This window comes from Trichoplusia ni, chromosome 16 (genome assembly GCF_003590095.1).
Source record: "Trichoplusia ni isolate ovarian cell line Hi5 chromosome 16, tn1, whole genome shotgun sequence".
Classification (NCBI taxonomy): Eukaryota; Metazoa; Arthropoda; class Insecta; order Lepidoptera; family Noctuidae; genus Trichoplusia; species Trichoplusia ni.
Window position 1 is genome coordinate 9,394,680 of NC_039493.1, and position 20,619 is coordinate 9,415,298.

The 20,619-nt window shown below is 37.7% G+C and overlaps 1 protein-coding gene across 5 annotated transcripts in view; it reads right to left on the reverse strand.

Annotated features, from left to right (window-relative positions):
• LOC113502200 (transcriptional coactivator YAP1-like) overlaps positions 1-20,619 on the reverse strand; it is a 29,646-nt gene that overhangs the window by 8,340 nt on the left and 687 nt on the right. The window lies entirely within an intron of this gene.

A 20,619-nucleotide genomic window follows, 5' to 3' on the forward strand; every position in this document is an offset into this window, starting at 1 on the left:
CAATTACGAATTGTCATAACGTAGACTTGTGATATCAACATCGAATAAAATATATTCAATTATTCATATGTAGCAGTCCATTTTGTTATAGAAAAGCAGCAATAATTGTTGGCACAGTTTACTTCTCTGGCGATTACGTAACCCATGGTTTATTTTACTTCAATAGGTAATATAATCCGACTTCCTATGTTAATTAGATATAGGTAAAGCCATTGTTTTCATTCGCCTCGTGTAAGAATATTTTGATAACTGTATAAATACTATCATGTGGACAGTCTGACCTAAAAACAACATTTGCAAATATTAACTTACACTTACACGATTAATAATTATTAAATATTGTGATCTTTACTTTTTGTCGTTAAACTTTATCCTTGCATTTAGCTTGTGTGGCTATCAAAGCACGTAGTCACAAGTTTTTTAAGATGGTGTCTTGGTGGTGTTTAAGTAAATTTGTAGAGTGCTTCCTCAACGTATACAGCTCTGAGCTCATTGCAATCATATTAATCTGTAAGAGATTGAACTTCTGTTCTACATAAAAGGGGCCGCTGAAAAATTGGCAATACAATATATGTAGTTACATTCAATTTTCTCGCAACTTGAGCCACTATGCTATTGTTTTTGTTTATGGTGACTCACAGGTTATCACAGTAAACATCTAAACTTAGAATAAATACTGCCAGGTGTGCTCCTATTGAATTATTTGCAAGTGAATGGTGGAAAGATTAAAAATTCGTTTATTGTTTCCGAACCTAATCTTGACACATACACCTTTCCGATTCACAACCGTCTGACCTCTACATTTCTCAAACTGAGGAAATGTAAGTGTATTATCGTAAGTGATACGTTATTAAATAAGTAGTATCAAGGTTAATTGTTTTCTTGATGCGATGATTGATTCTCAGTTTACGATATAACTGAACTTGTTTCCAAACAAAAACTGGTACATACTACTTCTACACTAGGCTAATCATGGCAATCATCGCAGCTGATATTTTTTGCAGTCACGGTAAAAGTGTTGGACCAAATAATAAGACATTTGTCCTCTATTCGTTGTTCATATCTCTACTTAATTTTTGTGAAGAATGTTCAAGGGTCGCTGGGTTTAATATGAGTAACATATTATAGGTATGCAGTTTGCAATACTATGAACTAAATAATGAATGTGGTAGGCACATCACGCCACTTCAGGTGAAGAGCGGCGCGGGCGACGGGGTGTGCGGACAAGTGTGTAATTACAGTGGAGCCTGCGCCGGCGCGGCGGGGGGGGGGGGTGAAGGGGCGCAGGCCCGGGGGGAAAGGATGACTCAAGTTGCATAACACCAAACTGTTATATCTAACGTGAGACTCGCCACCCGCGCTCAACGTGATTGTTTGTACACATTCACATTATTTTGCCCACAATCTGTGAAGGCACAACATGACAACATGTAATCAACCGTTCTCAGAAAACAGATCAGTGATATTAACAACGCGGATAGATACTTGATCGTCTCAGGCAGAAGGTACATGACGGTAATGGATATCATTCATACTTGCGGTAAGGATTGTATTATCAAGTTTTGCATCGTTGCTAGCATATTTCATGTACAGTCAAATCGTACATTTTATATTATAAAAGCAAAACTGAAATGAGAAAGTGTTTTACGTTTCGTTTTTGTATCCTCTGCGCAGATAATATTATGAATCAGTAAAGAGAAAGTATAACCTGTGCTGCACCGTTATGTCACCGTTATATTAAAAGTTATCATCACCGTCATGCAGTGTGTTTGACCAAAACTCCTATTATCAGTCAATCTGTTTCAGATTCATTACTACCAAAGGTCTAGTGCAAATTACAAACATTCATTAGGTGCGTGACTGCGTGGATACCTACCTGAATTCGTAATACATGTCATGAACGTAGGTACGTTGTACCTATTATACCAAAGTGACTTGTTGGAAGTAAAGGCAAGTGATTAGTCTAATAACCAGTTCACAAGCAATCGACAACACTACGCACAAAGCCTAGCAATATTAGAATTTAAATACATAATACTCGCAGGCGAACAATCGCCATATGACAAGGAGAGTTAAGAAACAGCACGCCATTTCTCTCGCGCGAAGGCCTTCCACTGTTGCACAAGCAGCACAAGCTACCCGCGCGGTGTCTCGCGATAACACGCTACTGATGCCTGGCGAGTGTCGACCTACTGGCCAACTCGAATGTTATCGAGATGGAGAAGCCGAGTCGAAGCAGCCTCAACCAGTCTACACAACTTAGATACAGTCTTGTAGCGACAGAAAGTTTTCAACATTGAAGATTGCGATCAAAACTGAGGTCAACAATTAAGATAGCATTTTTTGTTACACTCGTATTTCAGTTTAATAACATCATCACTCCTACCTGTGCAAGACATTGTAAATTTGCAAAGACGTCAGATATAAATTAAGGGATTAAACGACATACTAAAGGAAAATATATTTAAGTGACTCGCAACTGCACATGGCGAGGCAAACAAAGTATGTATCGTAAACAGATTCGCGGGCACAATATGACGAATTCGGTGAAATGCCTCGTGTTTCAATTAAACGGAAAATAAAGTTGGTCGCGTCCGTCGACGTAACATAAACATTAAAATAACTATGATGGTTGAGTAGCAGCTCGCAAAATCTCATTCAGATGCCAATATATTATAGTGGTTATGTGTACCTATACGCTGGTATATAATAGAGGTACGTTGTAATAATAATGTGTTTTCACTCTCTATTAGCTAGCATCGACTTCAAATACAAATCGAGAGCGAATTAACAGTCCCTCAATAAGTACTAACGGTACACTGTACATTGGATACATTTTATATTATATTCAAATTACATTCACAGTTAGCTTTACATATTCATTATTTAGTTTAAAACAATATAATATTCGAATTAAATAGCGAGATTACGTCATAAACGTAATTACTGCCCGCATCAGTTACAATTGAAACCACTTAAATCTAGACGATATGAAATCCAAACACAGGCAGTCCACGAGAAGCATCTGTTAGTGGAAGTGTGCGTGATGTGCTCTGTGCGAGTGTAAGACGCTGCTCTGGTTGCACCGGATACGCGTCACATCGGACGTACATCCTCGTCTGGTGCGCAATATTCCCACTTCTCCACTTGCACACAACACTACACAATACAAGCTGAGATATACAACAACACGAGGCAGAAACCGAGTAACCTCGAAACGAATCAGCTTTATTTATTCCTGGATTGATTACATAATCAAGTTCATGTGCGGTTACAATATGTAATGTAGAGTCGCTCTACACACTTATTTAAGAAGCATACTTCATTATACTTTTCTCAAACCTCACCGTTTTCTACAAACGTCGTATGAACAAATCAATAAAGCTGAAGGTTAAAGAATACGCTAATTTACTACTTAACATAAACGACAGCAGTGTGGACTCCACGTTGTTCGTTGCGGACGTATTGTCTCATGAATAGAAAAATATTATACAAGACAATGATTCTGTTCCGCTTTTATAACTTCTATTGTACAAACGAAGAAATCCCTAGTTGTGTTTCACAGAGCACAGACAACTTACTACGTTTAACTTGCGTATCTTAAATCTCTACCTACCAAAAAAACCAGAAGTAGGTACTGTTCGAAACCCATTTCTTTTGTATAAAAGTTTGTTTCTGTTTACGAGCTCACTTAAAACCTGCTAAACATATTTAACGGGTCTTTCACTGTTACAAATGTTAAGGTCAAAAACCATATAAGGTATCATCTTATTACGTGAAGAGGGAGTAGAGCATTAACATTCTGCTCAACCAAGAACGAAGACGTAATGTTTTCCATTCAAATTTGTTAGCTGGGACGAGTGATCCCAATTAAAGGGATCATCGTAAATTATAAACCCATTAAATGAATCAGTCAAAATGAATGAGTGTAAGTCTACCAGCGTGGAAATGGTCACTAAGGAATATCTAAATAAATAGGAACTGTCACTCTTACAAATTGAGAAAACTGTGGAAGTGCAACAATCGGCACCTCATGTGGAAATCGTGGAATATCGACACAATATTGACATGCAAATGGTTTCTTTGTAGTGGTAATGCAATAGATGGTAGCATAAACAGTAGGTACGTATCTGTACCGTTAACCGAAGTGTGTCGTCTCGTCAACAAAGCGACTGTTGGCAAACATTGTTCTAGTGTCAGTGATCAGTATCTGTGTAAATAAAACTGTGCTATCACTGTTCATATTGTTGTAGTTGTCACTAGACATGTGCGTTTTGTGATAGTTTCACTATTCTTAGGCAATTGTTTGTATCACATTTTGTTTTATTGCGGCTCAATAATAACTGTGACATCAATATGACATGCTAAATTTATTTTTTTAATAGGCATTCTGCGTATGACATGTTATGTAGACCTCATCACATCATATCTGACAACCTTCTTTAGTTAGATTTTCTTGGTCTTTGCCCATTTCAAACTCATTTCAGAAATCAAAATTTCTTATGACCTAAAAGGCACGAAAATAATGTTTGCAGTTTGCAGCCGAAACTCCTTCCTTGGCAATAGTTTTCGACTCCTTATTTAACAAAACTAAAGAATAAAAGTGGTGATTTCTAACCAATCTATTGAATAACTGAACCAGACCAATTCTGGGCGTGACTCATTCATTCACATGAATACACTTACGTTTTACTAACCGACACATTTATTTACGTTAACTAAATTTTCAGACGGCCTCAAGATAACAGTACCGTAGACAGCTGTATTCTGTCCTTATAGATGTTACTTTAAACATCATAATCTAGGAAGTCCCCATCTAAAGGGGAAATCTGCGACAAATATACGTAGGCACTAGGTGCAATGATAGTTTGGAAAACGATGCGGAAATCGGGATTCACAAGAAGGATTTGTCCGTTATCTTTGCGACAGATCCACGGCTTCCACACGATGGATCGTAGGTTTTTCACTGAGAACAACATGGCGGAGACGGCATTCTAAATTTGAATCTCGGACGAGTCGGCGCTCGCGTACGTAAATAAACGCACACACGAATAATCAGTAACACTATACAAGCGTTAGAGCAACGTAACCACTACATCACACAAATGTACAGACTACAGACAACAACAGTTCATTTAGATGTATTTCAGGGTTCTTAGACAAATATTACTTTTGTACATATCCCATAATACCTGACACGGGGTAGAATCGCATATTCTTGTCAATCAGTGGCGATAATATCACACTGTCTACGCCGCACATGCTACCTACACTCTAGAGAGCACATTACACTCACACTAAGAGAAGTGGACGAAAACGCACTCATGACGCATCGACTTCCGGCCGATGATTTTATTATGGGATCTACTGTTCCAGCCAAAACGTAGATATATAACGTATTTTCCTTAGGCAATGAATTATCACAATCTCATTACAACTTTCTTTGAACTGTTAATTCTCTTTGAACTGCGATGACACAAACACCATTTCTTCGAAAATTTGTAATGAGAGTTTATAATATTGCTGTGAGACATCCTTATGGGTAAATAGGTTGATATTTAATGTACTCTAAAAACAAGGAAAAGTGTAACGATGTTCTACTCCTGAAAACAGTTCTTTGATTTACTTTTCCAAACCGATTAGGGCCTATTCAAATCAATACAAATAGTAATAATTTTCTTTTTGTAAAATTACTTTGATTCCATGATTAATATTGACTAAACAAAGATTTGTTTACGCTGTGTCATTTACCCATAAACTAATCAGATGGTGGGATTCGTCGTCGCTCGACGATTGATCATGTTATCGGTATAATAAATGTGCTAAGGCGTTTATGTACTAATAGACATGTGTCGGTGCGTACATACTGTCGACCGCAGATTTGTGGTTACGACAGATTTCGAAAGTCAGTCTTACTACTTGGAAATAAAGGTGGTTTTAATGTTGGTGTTTGGTAATAAGGTGCGGTGTACGTAGTGGCTGCGCCACGCACGGTGCGCGCGCGGCGCGGGCTGGGCGCGGCGGGCGGCAACCGGACCGGTCGGCCTTGCCGCTCGGTGTCCTGCCTCTCGCTGCCAGAGGTTAACAACGTGTTTTTTCATCTAGCTTTAGAAAGTAAAGAGATAATACACGACGCTTGCTTTATCTGAGAATATGGTGAGCATAAGAACTATCTGTCTTTTCTTTCAGCTTGCTTTAACCGACATACATAAGGAAAATGTATCGAACTTATTTTGATATATCAACTGGTTATTCAGCTTCATTATAATATTATGGTAGGTAAGTACCTAATTACTATAAATTGGTGTTGGTTAGTTATTATCTTGTTTAAGACATTAAATAAGGAGGAACTTGGTTTTTACTCGTGCAATAAGCAAGGATAACAGCATCGTGACCTGACTTCCAGTTCAGTTCAGTTTACTTTAGTGTCCGCCATTGAGACAGCATCCGGGTCGACGTCACTATGCTTTATCTCGGTCTTCTTAACACTTCCAAATAATTCCCTAGCCTAATGATCGCCAGCGTAATTTCTTACTAAACGACGTTGCATGCTATCTTAAGTTTGGCTGCGAAACTAACTGGTTTCGAAGATTCCTTGCAGAAATCTGTAGGAATTTATATTTAAAACGATGTCTGCCTAAATAGGGATAATATATTTAGAAGGTATAATTAAGTTGTTTCTAACAGTCATAAAATATTCGCAAATTACTAATAAAAGTCAATTTTAGAAACGCGTTAAGGGAATCTGTGTGGCAAACTACGTCAATCACGTCTCGTGCCGTTCCAGAATAGCTCAAAGAGAAAAATAACTGTCTGTAAAAGTTTGAGTTTTCTTTTTAGAGAGAAGATATGAAACAGTTCACCGTTAAGATGAATGCCGAACTGGTGATGTTTAAACTCTTATCAGTTGCCTCCCGACTGATAAAGTTTTGTTATGGCTCACATATAAACAGGCCCATTTACAATCGATTGTAACAACATTGAAGTAGGTATGAAAAGTTTCATTGAAACATAATTAGATATTATATCGTTCTGTAATCAACGTGCAACGTCGAGTCACAATCAGTGACACTCAGTGACAGTGCTCTGGCAAGTCGCGAATGTATCGTGTAATGCGTATAAACCAGCGAGCTGTCATGAACTTCCACCCACTGAGCTAAATTCACATCGCTCCTAAACTGAGCACAGCTACTAATAAGTCCCGAACGGCATTGTGCAGTTATTAAGTCGGACTGAGTCACTAGGAGTCATGTGGTGGAGAGCTGTACCCTATAATTAGACGTTAATCAGCGAAAAAGGCAGAACACGGAGCATGTGTCCGGCGCCAGCGGAAGCCAGTCTGGCACGAATAATTCATTGTGCAGTACGCACTACCCATTCATATGGCGAACGCTAGCCAGGTCGCGGATAGTGCGCCCATTCACTGGTGGACGCACAGGAAGCTCTAATGGTCGCGGTCGACATTCGCTCGATGCTGCTGCACCGGAACTGGATATAGGCAGGAACAAAACAGTTAACACGGTGGACAGGACACCCTTTTAACATCAACTCATGTTTGTGCCAGTGCTAATTATAACGCAGTATGTTCATTTAAAGCAAAACAAAGATTTAATCAACAAAAAAAGTTATGCCATTTTTTTTTGTTATTATGTACAATAACATGCATCTATACTTATTAGTATAGAAAAACGTATGAGTTAAGATTTATTATATTGCCGTATGGAACACGGCTAAGTCTAGCTTGCGTCGCTACAGCATCGAGGCTACTGTCCTGCACCGGTCGGCGGCGGTCGCGGACTTTGGACTCGAGTATGTTTGTATATGCATCCCGTTCGCTCCCTCGGGCCAGTGCAACGTCTCTCTCACTACTCATCAGTCCCGTCCATCAAACCATCGTTGCATTACCTCATCAATCGGCCCGAGATATGATGTGATTTTTTGCTGTAGATGCTACATTGACATGCCTACCCATAAAGTTATCATTATCGAAACAAACATTCCACAGATATTCTTATTTATATAAAATAGGTAACCTATTACAAAAATCTTGAAAAAAAATCATCAGCTTCCAAGACAAAGTGAAAAAAATGTGGTAAATCTTTTTGGCACGAAATGGCATGATAATTTGATGAACAGGAAAAATATATCCTAAATCAAAAGTGTTCCATAAATTAGCAATTTGCCAAATTAATCCCCTTCACACTAGGTTGCGTTCAACTGTTGGCGACAGGACGAGAAACCATTTCCCACACGCAACAAGAGTTGAAACGAGTGTATCGGCGGCCTGCCTCGGGGCAAGTAGCTTGTACCTGGCTACTAAATGACTTAGCGGTCTTTGAACCCTTCTGCGCTATAGCTACAACGTCATTGATGCCACAGGATAAAGCAAACCAACAGGTACATGATTTCATTTACGGGTGATATATTTTACTCAAGCATTACCTTCTTTCAAATATATAAAATCCTCATACGCAGATGTTTGATACAACATCTAGCGGACCAAAAATGATAATTTCCGTAAAACTGACCGATTAGATTTACATGACCAGTTTTAATACCGCCTTACAGGTTCGAATCAATTCAAATAGAATTTCCAAACAGCAATCAGAAATCGAAGTGGATAAAGTTTAAAGAAGTGGATAAAACAAGTATTTAACAGCAAAGCGAAGCAAACTTAAAACTCAAAATCTCTTAGATTTACTGTTAAAATGTAGGACAATCGAACATTCTCAACAAAGCGCATGCTTGAATTGCGAAATGCCAAAGGAGAGAAGGGAACGCAGACACCTCGCCCCCGAGATGTAAAATGTCACTAGCGATTTACATAACATTCGTCCCAGTTACGATTGTTTGACAAATCAAGGTCAAACATGAAATTGCATTATTAGTTAACACCGAGAATGAATGAATATCTGAGGCACGAGGCGCCGCACGTGAACTTTAAACTTCTTTTACCAGTTAAAAACAGATCCGATTTGATTTCTGTCGACTTTAGACTTTTAAAGGCCTGTGTTTAGGTTCTAGTGATTAAAATTTGGTTAGAATGTCCGCACATGACGAACGTTTTTGCTAATGTCTTAATTTAATAAAGAAATATGTCGAGGAGGGGCACATAATACGCAGCACGTTGCACATGTATTAGATCACCTTTACTATACATAGATAAGAAATTCTGCTTTAAACTGCTATCATCTGCTTAAGGTGAGGAGTATAACAATAAAGAATGGAAACCTCTGGATTGTTGGCAATTGTTGTAACTCGTAAGAATCGGATTAAGAAGGCCAGGTTCTGCGTTAGTTTGATAAGGTAATGTGATAGAAGTGTATTATTATTATTTATATTGCTGGTCGAGGTTACATAAATCGTTTTACCTAAAAATATATTTCTTTGATCCAAATGCAATTTACCATGCAGTTTCCAATGCATCATAACTGAAGTAATAATTTTATTTATCGTTGGTAATGATGATGGTATCTGAAGTGGACCATTATTTGAGTTTGTTAAACAATCTATTTTTACAGATTGGAACAGGAAACATAAAAGCGAATACGATTATACCTTTAAAGAATAAAAAAGACGCAATATCAGTGTATTTATCAACGCAACGGTGACTTTTGTTCATAAAATTGACCTGTTTGTAAGTAGAGCAACAAGGCCCACCACAGAAAGCGCTATCGGGAGGCTATCGAAGATTTCTGAATGATCGGCGCCGGTACCAAGAAACGCGGCAAGGCACTCAAAGGCCGGGGCGGGAGAAAAAATCAATGCCTTTGTTACTAACAACTCAGGTGTACCAAAAGAAAATAAAAAGAGCTGGAGTTGAACTGACAGTGGCTAGTGACGATGCAAATGTTATCGATAACCTTTGTGAACGCATTTAAATCTTTTTTGAGGATAGAATAAGTGTTATTGTTATAAGAAAGAAGATTTTTGTGGATAGTATTGTTTTGAAATGCTTGTTCAATGAACCTAGTATCACGGAGCATAAAATAATTGATAATCGTTTAGGTAAAACCCTCTTTGCAGGCGATGGCTTGCTCCACCTTCAAAGTTTGATTTGAGAGGAAACCGACATATTGCATATCCAAACTGAAAATGCTAAATTTTAGTCACTAAGGTCGGAACTCTCTTTTTATTAAAACATGCATTTTGATATTTCTGTTAGCCAGGGCGCAGGCTTTAATGCTATACTGGAATACCGTAATTTTTCAAATGGACTTGGTTCGTTTAAAGTCCATGAATTTCTATAACAAAAATATATTTCAATAATATTCCCGACAGGTATCGATATTATGACGGGCGGCCCTCTCAGGTACCATAAACAAGTAAGCGTGTCCTGACAGGAAAGGCGATTACGAGGGGTGAGGGGTGAGGGGCGGGCTCGGAGCGATTCCAAGAAGTCGGATCGCACCGCAGCCTCCAAGGCTAGCCGCGGTAACATCACAGGACATGGGCTCGTTAACTCTTCGAGGTGAAAAACGGACGATCCAGCCACTCTAAACAGATTAAATTAAATTCGAAATAAGATTTCGAAACTTGTGTTTCTTTATATGAATTCTTTATATCGATTTATATAGGTTTTGTTTTCAATTGAATGATTAATTTTTGAACTTAGATATTTTTTTGAACTTAGATTTTTTAATATAAATATTTTGGCGTAAAATCAGGGAAAGCTCAATATGAATTAACAAAAACAGCATCATTTTTTAATCGAGACTATTTGGTTCATATTTAAGTGAAGATATAAACAAAAGTACGTCAGTTGTTACCTCAGCAATTATTTTTATTCTAATGCTATGATTTAAGACCGATTGGAGTCTTTTCTATCTTTTTATGATTACTTGACCATTAGATGTGGTTCTAAATTTTTTGATATCTGTTATGCTTTGTTTAAAAAGAACTTAATGATTTTCCTCATTTATCTTATTTTGCATCTCTTAGCTGGTGACTAAACATCCGGATGATAAACAAGACTCCTTTAAACGAATTACTGATTTTATAAATTTAACTCATGTCTCGTTTTACTGAGTGCTCTAGTCTTCATTCAAAGTTTCTAGGAAAATCAATCAAAATAAAATTATCAAAACTTACGTTTAGCAATTTTGTACTCAACGACGAACGGTAAGCTTTTATATTTGTAGATAAGTTATTAATTACCTACAAAGATAAAAACTGTCGTTTCGCCTTAATCAATTCTAGCCAAACCAGATACAACTGGATAATTATCAATAATCAGTAAATCCAGTTGCTGAATATCAAAACCGGATTTGTTAGCAATTTTGCTGTTGTGGCCCTACTGGAACATATGTGTTGGAACTGTTAGGAGACTGAACTGTTTTATTTGTTTCCATCGATAATACAAGAAAGTGGCGGAGTGAGGATATTGTGTGGCGTCGCCGTGCCGCGTTCGGCATGCCGAAATAACCGCGCGCGTACCGGCGTGTTCAATGGACAGCGCGCGGGAGGCGCGGGGGCGACGGCGCGGCGCTCACGCCAAAATTAGACGTAAACACGACGGGCACGAGGCGCCGCCGGCGTCGACGCTCACTTAGCTCTGCGCAACACGCACCTATAATCCATCCAAGCAGTGTAATTTCAAAATACGCCTTGGCATACGTTAGCTTTTGGTTTTGAAGCCGTTTGTTTACGTTTTAGAGTAAAAATGTAGCGTTAGATATCTCAAATTCATCCACCAATAATCTACAAACGAGCTAAGCTTAGGGCTTTCAACAAAGACCGACGCAGTGGGACTACTGAACACTCACATTCGGAAGGTAGAGAATGTAGAGCTACGAGAAACCTTCTCTACCGAAATTTCAAGTGATGTTGGTTGTTTCTACTTGTCATCAGTTTGAGTACACCTACTTAGGTTATCAAGACCCCTCGACAGCTTTTTTGTTTTTATGAAACGAACAGTTAGCAATAAGCAAGCTTGGTAACACAACCTAAGTTTAGCTAAGAGCAAGCAACTCTACATTATACGTAAGAGTGATGAACCCTTCTGTAAATTAAGATAAACGGCCTAAAAATATGTTATGTATTTAGATAACACTACGTTCAACTATGCTCTACAAGGTAATAAGTTCAGCAGCTGTGTGGTGTCAATATACCCGGTAAAGTCAACGCTGCGTAATGACGTAACCGAACTAATTTACCAATCTCAAACACTGATAGGGCGGGGAAATACGCTAAAACCAAATTTGACCATTACATACGTGTATTGAACTCGGCCTTGGTTAAAGTATTGCCATATGAAAACAATAACTCACGGTGTGGTATGAGTAAACTTATCAGTATTCAATAAAGGCGCACACAGTAGCGACCGGCCACCTAACCGACTCGTACCGTGCTGCGACATCGTATGAGTAATACCAGGAGCACAACAATCCTGCGTCGAAAGGAATTGAACACATTGACTCCAGTAACACATACTAAATGATCTCAGTCCTAAACATGCGCAGGCGACTGCCGAAGTACGAGTGTTGTGACTTGTGACACGTAGCAACGTAGCAGGATCTAACGAAAAACGCCGAAACTAACTGCGATATTAATTTAGATTGAAACTATCTATGAATAGAACTGGTTATAAAATAAACTACCATGTTATATCAAATGAGACCAACAAATTTGCAAGCGCATTTGTATTGCCCCTCGCATCAGTTTTACAAGAGAGAAATGAACCACTTAAAGCCAATGCAACTTGAACGCGATGACGTAAGTTAAGGCTTATTTTATAAATAAAGTAATCGATATTTTCCATATAATTTCCATGTATGTCCAGTTGTTGGGAAGTACAGTTGTCGCTGCATGAGGAAATACACATTAACATGAGTTTTAATGGTTGAAAGCGCAAGGCATGCAATTTATAAATGTAACATAAGAAATCTATTTCGCCCTATTTATTTCTTACGCTGCGGTTAAACCAGTTGACTTTGCACTTCCCTTATTAAGGATACATTGTGGTTTCTTTTTTTATAAAATATATAAATAATCATTTGCCTCATTAAACATCACTTGGTGAGTTAAAAATAAAATATAGCACTTTGGAAACCTGAGAATCCTAAAAGTATATTATTTTTTTATTTAAGACACCATCCATGTCAGGAATTCTACAATCTAAATAAATATTTGGCTGTATGTAGATTTTTGAAAACCGGAAGTATCACGGAACGAAAAAAATACGATGTTAATCTACCAAAACTTCATTAAACTCATTTAAAATAATTTAGATCGATTTTAGCCAATTCTTCGAGTTGCAGCGCTGACGCGACGGGCCGCGCCTTCTTGGGCATGACGTTGGCCCTAAGGCACTTGTCAATATACACACTTGACCCCTTTTGATCCTACAATTAAGCATGGCGATACTCTCCGCTCTCTCACAGTAACAGAACAGAAGATGCGATGAGCTAATATTTATTAAAAAGCACGTTCAATGGTCATATATTGTGCAATCATGTTTTCTAATTTGAACAGAATATGACTAGGCTCTAACAAAGTTGAATGAAATCTAAATTGTTGACTTGTATAAAAAGTAGCTCCCCTTAACAATATATTTCCCTTTTATTACTAAACGGATACTTTTTTTAAACAGTCACAATTTACAATACAAAAAGGTAAACTTGTTTTTTTTTTCAATTCCTATACTGCCAATCTGCTAAACCGGTCAACGGGAAGTAAAAAACATATTTACTTCCCAGTTCATGTTATCTCGCTTTAATAACGAGCACCGTTTCAATTATGCATCTGCGTATAATCATTATCTAAATGTACCTGCATTATCAGCGGCGAACACAAAAATGCGTTGACGGTCAACAAGACTGAATAACAGAGAACTTTCCACATCAACCCGGTGGCCCGCCCCGTGTGGTCTCATGAATACTCTGTCTCATTTATCGCAACAAGCAGCATTGTTGACCATGGCAAGTATTATTGGAAGCACATTAATACCGATGACACAAGACGATGAGAGCCAACTGTGTCCACAAGGCTCGATAGTGTAGCGCAACACGAACAAAGATCTGCCCTTGAAGGAACCACAGAGGTAAACCCGCCTTGTATGCTTACATATGTGTTTTGATGTACACTACTCTAAATTAGATGCACCTGTAGGCAGTGAGGTGTGTGAAAGAATGTCAAACATTCAAGTAGTTACATCGTGTTATTGAAGAGTCCTATGATTGATATGATGCTATGGCAACTTTCAATAAACATGACTAAAACTTGTTTTCATGAAAGATTTAAATATATATGATAAGAGTTTTAGTCTTAAAACTAATTTCGATCTGAGTCATGATTGACAATAATCTATAATAATTAACAAAACTGTTAATTCAGAGAATTAGTAATGCACATTATCAGTAAGTGGTATTTCCTACAAAGTAATTAGTGACACAAAAGGATTATTCTTATGTTCTATTATCCTGTTCACAAATGAAATGTTTAATTAGAAGCCGTGTTTACTAGAAAAGAGTACTAGCGCAGCTGGATCGATTTCTCAAAACTCCCATTGAGCTAAGTTTCTGATCGGTGCCGATAAAGACGCTGTCTAGAGCCAACATCCAGTAATCAGAGCGTGGAAACTGAGTAAGTACCTTGTTGCCACTAGTGCAAGGCATAACCAGCTCTGTGACGCAACAATAGGGTCCAAATTACTAGCGAACACAACCGCAACACGATACTTAACGCTACCGACGTACACACATGGAAGTAACATTGTCACATCGACGCGACGCCGGTTAATAAAACATATCTCGTAAGAGATTAGATCACGATCATTAAACCGAAATCGTCAATACTACATACAAAATAAGACACCTGTTCTCCACAGCGTCAAACTGATTTGTACCTGAATTACTTTTGGTAAATATGGTATGGTAAAAAGATCCAATTTCCAAGGTAACAGGCATTTGTGTCACGTTTAATTGTAAATTAAAAGTCCCATTAGTAAACAATATATAGATACAAAATAATGTTAAATATGTAATTACTATATTAAGTGTGAATCTAATACATTATGGGGCATTTTATAGTCCAAATGAATCATTATTTTGCTAAATACTGTGTTTAATAATGCAAGTGCGCAAATAATAGCCATTTGTTAAAATGAGTTTTGTAATCCGAGAGAATAGATTTCACTATGTTAATCAATGCTGGTTTTAATGACAAGTGAAAGTATATTAACGGCATATTATACTTTGTTCTAAAACGAAAATTGTATTCTCAGGCGAGTGCCGTTAGAGCTACCTGACGCGGCGCGCTCGGCGCGGGGTGGCTCGGTGCGCGGGCGCAGCTCCGGCGACGGCCGCGCGACGCGACGCCCGACTTCTTAGAAGGCGATAGTGAGCTGTATTTTAATGTTATCGCTGTGAATACACCAGTGCGATAAGTCCACTTGTTGTGCGTGTGACTACTCCACCATGCTCTTCTTGGAAACGATCGTGAAGCTTTATCTAATTACTTATTTGGTTAATTTTACCGTTTACAACGTCAGGTAAATGTTTTAAGATAATCCTTTGAGCGACAAAGAATGATATTATTTTAATAAGAAATCAATTGTAACTTATGCGAATGCGGATTATCACTAATTGTTGTAACTCCACAACCTCATAATTAATAACCCAGAAGTCTCTCTAGAATTTACGACTCCAGTTTTACGTGGCATTTTATCAGGTAATAAAATATCTGTTACCATTAGTATATAATTATACAATAGATAATTTAGCTTAAATAAATTAATGATCGAGCGCCGAACCCACTAAGCTTGTTTACGTAGACTACAACGGCACAACGGCCTTGCCAAAGACGTCTAAAAGGTTATTCCTTTCGCCATGCTTATGTATATGTATATTTATACACGAACCAGTATATATACTTCTCAGCGTTGTGCGCCTCAATAAATGGACAACTTCGTACTATACCGCTATACAGTTATGTATCTTCAGAATTTTGCCTTTTAAGACTTTCTTTGGAAATCGATAATACCCAGCACTATACTGTACCAATAAATTTATAATATTATTACATCGCAATCGCGTACGACCCGAGCATTGTAATATGTTTACTTGAGTTGACGTTTACAACTAGTTGAGAATAACACGTAACCTGATAAACTCAATGGTTTGTTTTCATTCCTTGATGAGAATGAACATAGAACTAATCATAACTAAATGAATTATTCAGCTAAGACTAAAGGACTAGACTTATGAGCCAACAAGTTTGTGTCAGAATTAATTATTTTAACTCTTTCCATTAGGAACTTGCACAGAAAGGACTAGGAACTTGCGAGTAACATTACTACCAGACTCACTGTTATTAACAACAGTTGAATGAACTTCAGCTGCTTTTTTCAACACTACTACCTCACTCTTTGTATTCAGCACAAGAAGTTTCTCTTATTAAGCATTCAAAGGACGACACTTAAAAGGAAATATATTGACCGAAGTCAATTTGCTTATTGTGTGAACGCACATACGTCGAGGAAGACTAGAACTTTTATATCACACGTTTGTAGGGATATCAAAGGGAACTCTAATGTTAGTTTAAGGAAACGTTACAAGTACTAAGTATTTAATTAGTACGACTTTGGGATGAACCTAAATGGATAACAGAAAATCCGAGAAACAATAACAGTTAGTTGGTTTTAGAAAGAGAGGTCAGATTAATTAGTTTGCTAACAGTTTGTAGCGTACCTGGTGCAACTGGCAACATTCTTACAAACAATTGAAATCTCAATAGGCCCCTCGAGGTTTTGAATGAAGTCAAATAGTAAATGAGACATAGATATAGATGGCTAGATGAAAAGGGCGCCGAGGTGACCTAGCATGGTAAGACGACCAGGTCAAGAGTCAGCAGAAAGGTGTGATGCGGTGAAGCTACTGGGTCTGATAGCGCCGCGTTGGGCGTTAGCCAAGGCAATTTGCATCGCTACCCGTTTCGGAACATCGCCAAGTCTAGCCGAACAAAACCACAGAGAATTACCCTCCATTCCAATAATAATTAAAGCAAACATTTCGCAGTCGAGACGCACGTCGACGGACGTTATGGAGCTTATAAAGCATCGGCCCCAGCTCGCAATTAAGAAACGACGCGCACGTCTATTTACCGACACGGAAGAGACGCACCGCTTGCAATGGTCCATCGCGGTATGCTCCTGCAGCGGTGCGGCGGCGAGAGAGCCAGCCGCCCGCCCGTCTAAATTAATACCTTTGATATTCGAAATATCAATATTTTAAGGGAGCTTATGAAGTGCGTCGTTGTAGATGTAACATGCAGGCCTTCCGCGTTGGCAGTCTTAACGTGTTCTAACGAACCGAGTTAAACGGCATACATATCAATCTTATGAAGAATTTATTTTCCTAGCAACAGTGTCAGATAGTGTCTATATTTGTAACTGATACCGGTATAAGTTTTGGTAATAATAAGTTGGCTTCATAATAAAAACAACTGATCCGTTCATTGCGAACTTTTGACCAAAGATATCTTTGCAAGTTCTATAACCGCTACTTAAACCAAGATTATACACAAACTGAAACATGATATTTTATTTACTTAGTTGTTAATGTGTAGTACAACAGGTAAGGTTTATTTATGAGGTGGCAAAAGCTTTGATGTCGCGTTGCCCGTTGGCTAACTTCCACACACTGCGAAGTGACTAACGGCAAATAGTGTCGTTAGAAACTTGGGGTAGCTACCTAACCAATAATATTAAAACCATTTTATTTCTAGTCATCCTACATAAGCAAAATCGGAATAGTGAACCCAACAGTATTACGCAACTTACGGGTCCTAATTGGTAACTTGGAGGCGAATTCTGTAAATTACAATAAGCAAGATATAAACAGGCACAAACCTTTCACATTTTACTTTCATGAATAAATCTAGAGGCCAATGTAAGGTACACATAAGCCGGGGACGAGAGACGCATGTATTATTACACAGTTTATAGGACGTCATCGTCAGTATCAATGGATTGGATGTTTCATAAGTTAAAAAAAAATGTCCAATTATTCAGGTACTAATAACTCTTAACGGCGTTAGCTTACGTTGTGCTGAAAAGATTTAAATAAATTGTAAAACATTATGAACGTCACGGGAAAATGTAAAAACTGTTAATGAACTACAGATTAAAAACGTCCAGAACGATTGAAACTAGAAAAAAACTTTTTCTGTAGCCATATAACATCATTCTGGACTGAAACGATTTACGCTCAGCAACAGACTTAGAAGATTTTTAATGAATCACAAATAGATAATGGATTATATTGTGCACCGTTTGCGCAACTGAAAACATAACGTGACAATAATGGCATCGGCGCAACAACGGCGCCAGACTACCGACCAACCATTACCGATTATCGATATAATTATTTTGAATCACTCAACCGACTTCAAACATTAAGCCTGTATCATATTGGTGAGCAAAGCGTAGGCGATATGCAGTATTCTCAATTATATTATTACATGCGTATACAATGTAAAATCGGGACGTCTTTGTATACATGTATGTATTACAGACTCCGCTACTTTCTTGATGTAGTCGGAATGACGCAAATGGGATTTCATCTCTACCCAAGCTAATGTATCTCTTCAGTAAACTACGATTGAGTCAAAAGTAGATTTATTATTAACAGTTACAAATATTTGCTACTAAATGAAAAATAAGGGACTTTTCCATTGTTCAAAACCAATGTCCCATTACCCTATAGACCCCTTCAGCCATGAATTCGAATATTCTTTAACTAATCGTAGGTTAAACAGAAACCATTCAAGAAGCTCTCCTTTTACATTATCCAAACGTCTTACATCCGCCTACACTAGCACTCGATAAAGTGATATGAGCTATACCACGAGCATCTGGTCGAATGAATAAAAATCTATTGGAAGATACATTCCTACAACGTGGATTAACGTCTTAGTTGGAACTAATAAATGGAGGAATTAAATACCTGACTTAAAAACCAGAAGTCGTTATTCTGTTTTAGTTAATGGCGAAAAAGAAACATAAAACGGACCTACAAAACATCACGAATTCGACGCTTTTCAGGGCACTTTTATCCTCAATATTTTATAAGACGTAGACTCGAAAGTTTTAAGGAATAGAATTCCCATTGAAATGAAGGTCTGGAGGAATGCTCCGAATGAGACGGCAGGAGGAACTGGATGCAAATAGTAATTGTTGGCATGAGAAAACCATTAGAAGATACCATTGGATTAAGCCTCTATAATACTACCGAGAGATTAGGCTTCTATTATAGCAGATAAAGGGATTAGGGAAGTTTTATATCTTCTTTAGATCCTCGGAGCTTCTCTTTTAATTAGCTTGTGTAAGACCCCGCGGCTGGTCATAGGCCTCCTCATCTCCTTCCAAACTTCTCTATTGCCGTTCTAGCACCGCATCTTTAGAGGAAGGATCCTTTGTTTTCAAACAGATCGAAATTCGTTTCGAATCTCAACGAAATCTTTGAAATCTACTGTTTACACAACTTTTCATATTATTAGTTAACCATGAGGCAGAAAGTGCTGCAACACTCAAAATAACGCCGATGGCAGGTAGATTTGTTGGCGCCCATTACTATGTTAGGAAGCAAAATTTGCGCCACGATTGTTCACAGACTCCTTATAGTCGGAATATCTTATCAAGAGGTTCAAATCGGATGATTGCATTTAGCTAAAGGCAGATGGAGAATCCTTGATATCGTTCTTTATGAATAAACTTACTTTTAAATGACAAATACAGGAAAAACAAATCTAAATGATGAAAGAGATACAAATGAACATTATCAAATACGAAGAACAAAACCTAAATATAGATAAAAATAAACCATTAAGTTGATTAGTGATACTAAGACTGCATTTATGAGACTGTGGGGAACCAAAATATTAATTCGCTACAAAATATATAAAGACATTTATAATGTATGTGTAAATTATTATCATTTACTTGCTCTTATCATGGTTTATCTTTATGTACGAGCAGGTATATCGCGATAAGATAGCGAATGACGACAGCGTGTTGTCAATATGAATACATAGTCACATCATAAACTAGTTTCTTAGTTTTTTAGAGTTTTAAATAACCATTGAACTGGGTATCTAGGTAAATGAACGAATGTACAAATTGGAATGTTTGTAGGGTACACGATGAATTTTAATAACAATTTTAAAGTCCAATGTGGACACACCATACATGCGGTATGACTTGTTTTGAATATGCTTAATAGAAGCAGGTGTCAGTACTACTACCGATAATACTTTACCATAATGTTGTGCACATGCATGAAGCCACAGAAGTTCTTAATAGCACAGCTTTGTCTAGTACGAGTCGTACTTGCTCAGTGAAGTAATGAGTGTAAACTCGGTTAACATTAATTAAATAATTACTATTCGATCGTGTGTCATACCTAATAGTAGATGTTTTTCTCTACAAATGGTCTAGTGAAGTATTTTTTTTATCCTTCACTGATTTGTAGGGTAGGCAGCCCAAAGTAAGCTGTCAGATAGTTTACTAATAAGCAGGGACATAATACTTGTGGAAATTATACACAAGTTAATATACCTATAGTTTCCTTTGTTATTTTGTTTGTGTATTAAGCCTTCCCAAAAACCTGTATAGCGGTTATA